This window comes from Crocodylus porosus, unplaced genomic scaffold (assembly GCF_001723895.1).
Source record: "Crocodylus porosus isolate Cpor-Errol unplaced genomic scaffold, CroPor_comp1, whole genome shotgun sequence".
Lineage (NCBI taxonomy): Eukaryota > Metazoa > Chordata > Crocodylia > Crocodylidae > Crocodylus > Crocodylus porosus.
In genome coordinates this window covers 12,895,954-12,903,363 of record NW_017728911.1, presented here as the reverse complement: position 1 = coordinate 12,903,363, position 7,410 = coordinate 12,895,954, and the positions used below count along the sequence as shown (strand labels likewise).

General features: G+C 40.1%; 1 protein-coding gene across 6 annotated transcripts in view; it reads left to right on the top strand.

The window, feature by feature from the left end:
• The window catches only part of TJP1 (tight junction protein 1), a 276,897-nt gene that overhangs the window by 148,985 nt on the left and 120,502 nt on the right, over nt 1-7,410 (top strand). The window contains exon 1 of one of the 6 annotated variants that reach the window (XM_019533452.1): nt 199-286. The exons of the other annotated variants lie outside the window; for them this stretch is intronic. The gene's annotated coding sequence lies outside the window, so the exon portion shown is untranslated. Of the gene's footprint in view, nt 1-198; nt 287-7,410 lie in introns of those variants that run through there. 6 annotated transcript variants of the gene reach the window in all.

Genomic DNA, 7,410 nt, shown 5'->3' with positions numbered 1-7,410 from the left:
CTGCGCGGTTTCGGTGCGAGGAGCCGCCCGGGGAGCGCCGCTGCGGGCACTTGTCCTCCCGGAGTTGGGGAAGTTGGAGCCGCTCGTGGAGGCAGCTGCACTGGCCGTCGGAGAGCGGGACGCGGAGCCGGGCGGGGCTCGGCGCTCAGCCGCGGGCTGGCCTCGAAGGCTCCCGGCCACCCCCTGGTGCTGCGGGGTCGGTGGCAGCGCCCGAGGTTAGGCCCGAGGAGCAGCGGCTTGCAAGGGAAAGCTTGTCTCGCTGGATCCCGGCTACGCTGCTGACCCGGTAAAAGAGCTCGCCTTAAACAAATTCTTATGCCCTGCATAAGTCCTGGACCAACACAGCTACATCACTCCCACACCACCCTGTTCAGGCCTGAGACTGGCCCCCAGCTCTTCCCATTTATTTCACTTTTGGGAACTAGCCATGGTTGGTGGAAAAAGCAGGTGCTGGCATGGGTGTGCTCGCCGACATGCACCAAAAGAATAGAAGAGGAATTTAAAACTAGCTGTTTTGGTGCAAGTTTGTGAATGGTTCAGCTCTGAACTGCAGATTCTGGGTGGGGCTTGCCTCCAGAGGGGACTTAACACTTGGGACATCTTCCCTATCAGATGACTGGGGAATGCAGAGATGGGTTTGCCGTGCACAAACAGGAAGTCAACATGTTTCAGTACAGATTAACATTGCCAGCATTTGGTGTTCATAACTCTGTGAATAAGGTATTGAAAATAGGTTTCCTAAATGGGGACACTGAATTTTTTTATAATTCAATTTAAGAAAAATAAGTTTTTATAAACTGCAGTAACATTTTTTTGGGTAGAAATTAGTTTTTTCTGGTTTCTCTTGTCACTGAAAAGTGGCTTTGTAATGAGGGAGAATAAATGATTGTTGTTTATATGCATTTCCACATCAAATCTGAAACACTTCTAGTAACTTGATTCCTGCGTTACATGATCAGCTCTGACTGATGCTTGTGTGGTGACCTATGCCCTGCACAGTTTCTCCAGTACATCGTTGGAGACTATGTTGGAGACGTAAGGGAAAGACGAATATAGGCTTAAGCATTTCAGATATGTTAGGATTTTGGAGGATTTCCGTATTCTAGGGTCTGCATTATTTGCTGCCCTATCCAAAAGTGAGATTGCTCTTGTGATAAGGAAGGGGTTCAGTTATCTCATTTTTGGGCTACAGTATGGTAAAAATAACTATTAAACTAATACTTCTTTAAAACAAATTTGTGTAATCTGTCAGAAAAGCTATATTTGACATTTTGTGACCTGTAGAGGATTTGTGTTTTCTAACTCTTTATTTCTCTTGGCATGGTGAGTCTTACTTAGTTCTCTAACAAAACTTCAATGTTTTGACTTAAAACATAATTTACCAGCTAGTGAATGTGGAGGGAGGAGTCTTTTATCATCCGTCACAGTATAAATGTATGAAAATACTTTTCCAAACTTGCTCAGCTTATCTGGTGCTTATCAAAAGAATGTATTTCTTATTATTCACTCTTCAAGGGCTGAAATTGCTGTACCTAGTGGTGGTATGCAGTATTATAAGTTCTTTACTGTTTTTTCCAGTATAGTTCAATCTTACGACAAACGTGACTGTAAACTGAAAGGGCCTTACTCTGTTGATTTGCTGAGTTCAGTTGATAATTTTAGTAGAACATGGAAGATTGGCTACATCAGGATTTTAGTAGTGAGCTATAAAAGTTGTAGGTTGGAAGCTCAAATCCAATTCATGTTGGTAACGTAATAAAAATCATTATTGTCTTAATGGCTGCTGCTTGGCCTGTGACTAGTCGGTTCTTACTGGGTAAACATCCGTGTTACAACAACAACTAATGCTACCAGTTACCTTAAAAATTCAAAGAGTGGAAATTTTGATGCACCTCCAGAGGAAAAAAAATTAAAGAGTTTTTCAAATATGTAGTCTTTTCCCAGTGCTAAAATCATGTGTGCCCTGTACTTTCTTTTTTTCCCCCAATACAGCTCTGCAAAAAAATAAAAATGAGATTTATCATAGCACACTGAAGACAGAATAGCTCTTCTCTGCTTAACAACACACTTGAGCGTTCTGTAAATATTTGGTTTCAAGCAGCTTTATCACCTGTCCTTTTAGTCATAAGATTATATTGAATATCTCTCCCTCCACATGAAAATATGTTGTTGCTTAAAACCAGAATGAATGACCCCTGTATCTAAGAAATATAGTACGCTCACTCCATTCGAAGGAATTGAGTTGCAGGCTTCCTTGTTACTGTGCCAGAGGGGTTGGCTTCAAAGTTGCCACAAATATAGGTTCACATTCCATACCCAACTCTTATTTTGAGTTGCCCATATGTTTGTTTTATTTTGGAAATTTCTGTATGAGGCTTTAAAAGAATATGATCTTCTCCCATCTCACTTGTCTGATCTGTTTGTTTAAATTACTGCATATAACACTTAGGATTGGAGGTGAAGAGCAGGAGTTTTTCTGTTTAATTTCAGTTACATATTTGGGAGAGCTTGGTGTGTGAGACCGATTCCCTGTTGGTGATGCTGTTCACATAACAGCAGTGGGAGAGAGGAACATTTAGAAAATCGGAAAACCACAGCGACTTCTAACTGTAAGACTTGACTGGACTGGAGTTTAATTTGATGCTGTTCCCCGATCTTGTAGCAAAGTACTTTTTTCAACCTTTTGTAAGTTACCTTTAAAGTTCTTTTCTTTGTCATCTATCTCAGCTGTAGTGTTCATATGAAAGTTTAGCTGCATTTTCAAGTAACGGTTTTGCTGTGAAGACAAAATAAAGCTGCTGGTTGTGGTTGGAAGTGATCTGCGTTCTGTACATTGTCAGGCTGCATGGGGCTATTTGTTTCCTGTTCAATATGCAGGAAAAAGATTACTGTAATACAAACAAGTCTGAAAACTATGGCTGTGCCTGGAAGTTGGTTTTACTTTATAGAACAGAAAATAAACTCAGTAGAATATCACAAGTGGGTGGTTAAAATATTCTTGTGTCAGGAAAAGGGCTACAGAAAAGAGTTTGTGATGCATATTCAATTAACAGTACTTGGAGCAGAAATCAGGGAAGGGTGACACCGTATAGACAGGGGTTGGCAGCCTACGCCTCTGTGTGGGGAGTCATTCGACTTGGCCTGTGGACATGAGGCTTTGGTGGCAGTCACATTGGCCAGGGAGCTTTGAAGGTAGTTGCTTTCCCATGCCACCATGGAGAAAAGCACCAGCTGCAGGTACTTTCCCCATGCTGCTGTGGGGGAAAAGCGGCATCTTGGCAGATGGTAGATCCTAGTGCTCTGTCCCCTTTTGATTTGAATTGGGTCACTCTAGCCTAGAGCCTAAAAAGGGTGCCAAATGCTGGATTAAGTAGTTCAGGGAGGCCTGCATTTTTATAGGCTACAGCCTACTTGTTAGATAATATAAAATTATGAAAGGAGTCAGAACACCATGGATGCAGTTTGAATATTGTGATTATGGTCAACAGGTTTTTTTGGCTATTAAAATCTAAATAGTTTTATTTTGGAAATTTATTGATTTGGTTCATGAAGTATTGAATTCTTCTAAAGTTGTGTCCATTTCTGATATTGACAATGTACTTTTGTATCCAAAGTTTTACTTTGTGGCAGTGATTTCAGCTATGCGCACACAAACTACTGAGATTTCGTTCATCACTTAGAACAATCCTGATGTAATGCTTTTTTTTTTTTTGGAAAATGTTAAATGTATTGTGGGTTTATTTTTTTATTTAATCTTTAAAAAAATAGCATAACCATTCCAATCTTACAGCAGCCCTGCAAAAGTAAAAACATATTACAGCCAGATATGTCAGCTGCTTACAATTCTTGTAAAAACTGGTCCTGAAAATAAACATGTAAATCAGTATAAAAGCCACTTCTATATCTCATTCTCACACCTTCAAAAATGCCCAAGAAGAAAGGTGTCCAGAAGGGTAATAAACCTGGACACCTTATAAACATAACAGAGAAGAATGTAAAATCGTGAGCATCATTACACCTTATTAGTAGAGTCAGTAGACCTACCTTTGCTTTGCTGGCTTCATGTCAAATTTAAAGCATCTGTCTAGGTCTATTTATGGGTAATATTTGAAGCAAATGCTTGCAGATAAATTTAGAAAATGTTTGAGATTATATAAGTTGTACTGCAAACTGCCCTAAGTTAAATAAGGCTTTAGTCATTCATGTTCCCTTCAATTTTTCCTTTGGTCATGATAGTTATGGATTCATTTTTGTGGCTACTATACTTCCTGTGAGCTCTCAATGTTTTCCCAGGCATAACAACATTACTAATGACTTCTTCAGTGTATATGCTACTTAATGGTGAAACAGCCATGGGGAAGTTTTATATAAAAATCTCATGACTCCATCTAGCATATTTGTATGTTTAAACAGTTGAAATTCAGCCATTATTTTTCCGTGTGATTGCTTATACAATAAATGACAAAATGGTATTGTGTAAGTCAGTAGCTTTCTCCTGTCCCCTCCCCTGGTAGTATTTTGTAGATGGTGGGTTCCCTAATTGGTTTAACATGACAATGTCTAGAGTTTCTATAAGGTATGTGGCAGAGAGGGATATTACAGACTTTGAAACTAAGCTGAAGTTGCAGGCCTGTTGCAAAAAGCCTTTTCTTCTTATCCATCCCAGAGGTATTTGTCTGGTTTGGGAATGTGACTATAGCCATTATGGAGAGGATAAAACTGCAGGAGAAAGGACTCCAGAGTTTGCTACTCTTGTATTTCAGTAGTAGATGATCTAGACCAGGTGAAGTCAACCTCCAGCCCATAAATAGGGAGATTTGATGGCTGGGAAGTGGTGGCTGGATGGGGCTGTGCCTTGCCTCCTTTCCCCCATAGGGTCGGATTAGGGTTGGGTCATGCCTCCACACCCTGCAGGGCCAGGTGGGAGCCAGGATGTCTCCTGCTCCCTTCCATGAGGTTGGATGGGGCTGTGCTGTGATCACTCTGTGCTGCATTGGGACCGGTAGCTGGATCCAGCCTGTGGATATCCTGGTCACTGCCCATTTGGTCCTGCTGGCTGAAAATGTTGAGCACAACTCATCTAGATCTTAATAAGGGGTAGAAGGCAGGGCAGGGTAGTACTCTACCTTGCCCTGCCTGCTGCCTGATTTTAGATTAACACAGCTAACTCTGCCCTCTTTCCTTTGAACTGGGGAAAGTATGGAAGTCTTTTTTTACAATTATCAGGACCAAATAGGTAGCTGAAGCAGATAACACTCCTACAGGAATGTTACTATGTTTCCTCAAGTTACTTTGCTTTTTCCTGAATCTTGCTTAAACTCAGTGATTATCCTTTTCAGTATATTTGGGTAGGAGGGTCTTTTTAGGACTGAACACAGCTGTTGAGATGCTGTAGATTTCATCAGTGTACCTTTGAACATTTCATCCTGTGTGTTATCTTGACTTCTCTTAACACATACAATGAACACTAATGGCTCTGATTATCATGTGGTTTGGTAGCTGTTGGATTAAGAAATAATTATGCTTTTCTGCACCTTACTGGTAAATGGGACATGAAAAAAATCACTTTTGGCTTGGTAAGCAGGCAGCTTTTATGGAATTATGCCATTGAGTTCTGCAGAATTATAATTTTAATTAGATGACAACACTCTCCTCCAACCCCACCACACCCTTCTTCCAAGTATATTGTGGGTGTACAGGTAATTTTCCAGATGGGAAGGCAGTACATAACCAGTGCACCATTGTTGTTTCTTCCGTCTGTAAACATCAGCTATATTGCCTTCAGTGCTCCTCATATCTTTGAATAATTTTTATTCTGTTGATGTTCAGCAGAATATTTTCATTGTTTTTTGGCATTTAGATATCTGTGAACTGGCCAGAATTGGGTAAATTTCCTTCTGTTTTTCTGTCAGTCAGGAATAGAAGCATAGATAATGAAGGTATTAATTAGTACACAGGATTTGGACATTTAGTGGTAACGTGGAGAAGCAGAGTTGCCGTATTCTCCTGCAACAGCTAGGAAACCTTAGAATGGGGTAGGGACACCAAAAATCCTTCCTTTCTAAAGCTATGGGGTTACCTGATACATGAAGCTAGTTAATAGCCAGAATTATATTTGAAGTAGAGGGTCTCTGGCAGGATCTTGGACAATATCCTAATGCTGGAATATCAGCACCCTTTCTAAAGTGAGGTTGGGACTGCCATAGCCAGTGATTCTGGAATGGCAGTCCTTGGCTAATAGTGTGAATCCTCTGGCTTCCAGGTATTCAGCAATTTAGAAACTCTCCTGGGGATTCTGGAGAAACAAAAGTAGGATAAATTACACAAGGTGGACTATGACAGGAAGAAGAGAAGAAACTGTATGGAAGGAGGTAGAAAATGTAGGCCAGGGAAAGAAACTTTGGGGAGTGATGGAGAGACAAGGGAAATAAGGAAACAACAGTCTCCAGAGAGGGGAAATGGCTTCAATTATTCTGGAAAAGGAAAAACTGGAGTGAAGCTGGTAAGGGAAAGGAGATTTTAGAAAAGCACAAGAGATACTAAGTTAAAACCTAAACATAATTAATATGTAAACCCTGTCTGTAGGTAGCCCTAATTAGAATAGAACTCTTCAACTATTAGTGGTAAGGTGGTGGCTCCATTGCATTCCCTTTTTTTACCATACTCCAAGTAAAATCCTCTTTAATGTCATCTTGATTGCAGTGATTGATTGCAGATATGATTATAGAAGTGGACTCATTTTTTCTTAATTAAAGATGTGAGATGTGTTGTAATTTTTAAAGTGACACTGAGCCATCTTGAGCCTTGTAAAGTTTTGCTACCGAGTAAAAGCTATGCCTTCCATTTTACTATGCTCCACTCTTTAACTAGGTGTTCCTAAATTGGGAGCCAGCCATTAATTTACTAACACACTGATGTCTTCCTGGGAACCTAAAGATTAAACTTCATTTTATGTTCATAAGTCGTTGTAAATATCAGTTGGTTCAAAAATGTCTTTCTTCCTATACTCGCACATTTATCCTGATAACAGTAAGACTTATTTTAATCCACATGTATATCAGATTTATGAATACAATTTATTTTAATGAATGCACTTATATAAAATCATAGACTGTCTTAATTGACTTCTTGCTCTTCCCGAGTTAGAATTTCATTTTCACCAACACCACTGCCTTGTGTTCATGATGGCTTACATGATTAAGGAGCATGCTGGGAAATATTTAATAAATATAGGCAAAATACCCAAGCTAATTTCTGTTAAGAGTTCTTGCTGCTTTTTGGGTACAGGTTTCCCTTGCTTGATGCTGCACATGTGTTCCTAGAAAACAACACATAACTAGAATTTGCCTAAAGGGAACCCGCTTTACAGTGTAATGGGTGGGGCTATGTTCCAAGACTTTGGCTGTACTG